We start from the raw sequence: 913 nt of genomic DNA on the forward strand, positions 1-913 counted from the left end.
CTAGGGTCTGGTTCCATCAACCAGAACCTGCCCACTCTCCCACCCTGAGAGTGTACTTTTGCTTTAGTAAATTGCTTTGTGCTTACTACTTTCCTTCTGGCTGTCTTCATTGGAGCACAGATCCCCATGTAAATCTTCTGGTGGGGGAATCCAAGGACAAAGACCTCCATTCATACAACACAAGACTCTCCCACAACTGACAGATGGATAGATAGATTGATAGATAGATGATAGATAGATTGATAGATAGATGATAGATAGATATGATAGATAGATTTACTAGCAAGTTTGAGTCTTATAAAAGGTAATGATGGGAGTGACTTCCTACCACCTTTGCCATCAAGAAGTGAAGGGAGTGTCAAGCCATCCTGTTTGCATATACTGTTGGTTACAAGTAAATCACAGATCTGGCCCACACTCAGTGAGAGGGAATCCCACAAAAGTGTCAATACCAAAGACAAGGATTATTAGAAGTCACCTTGGGGTCTGATCACCACATTGTCTAATGCAAACTCTTGAGGCATTTCACAATTTTCAAAGATTAGTGTTCCAGCTTTGCGCAGTGGCAGTATCGTAGCCAATGAGGTTTATCCGAGGCGCGATTATTGCTAATTGAAAACTTTTCTCAAAGATTAGTGTTCCATATAAGACTATTATTAAAGGAACTTTAGTAGAACAGAGAACAATAGGGGTTGGGGGGAGGACTGAATGGGAAGAAATCAGAGAGGAAGACAAACCATATGAGACTCTTGACTCTGGGAAACAAACTGAGGGTTGCAGAAAGGGAGGTGGGTGGGAGGATGGTGTAACTGGGTGATGGGCATTAAAGAGGGCACGTGATATGATGAGCACTGGGTAATATATTCAACCAATGAATCATTGAACACTATATCAAAAACTAATGATGTACTAT

At 41.4% G+C, this 913-nt stretch overlaps 1 pseudogene; it reads left to right on the forward strand.

Annotated features, from left to right (window-relative positions):
* Positions 1-551: 551 nt before the first annotated feature.
* Positions 552-673, forward strand: LOC118546096 (U4 spliceosomal RNA; annotated as a pseudogene).
* The last annotated feature ends 240 nt before the right edge of the window (positions 674-913 follow it).

The sequence above is a fragment of the Halichoerus grypus genome, chromosome 2 (genome assembly GCF_964656455.1).
Source record: "Halichoerus grypus chromosome 2, mHalGry1.hap1.1, whole genome shotgun sequence".
Classification (NCBI taxonomy): Eukaryota; Metazoa; Chordata; class Mammalia; order Carnivora; family Phocidae; genus Halichoerus; species Halichoerus grypus.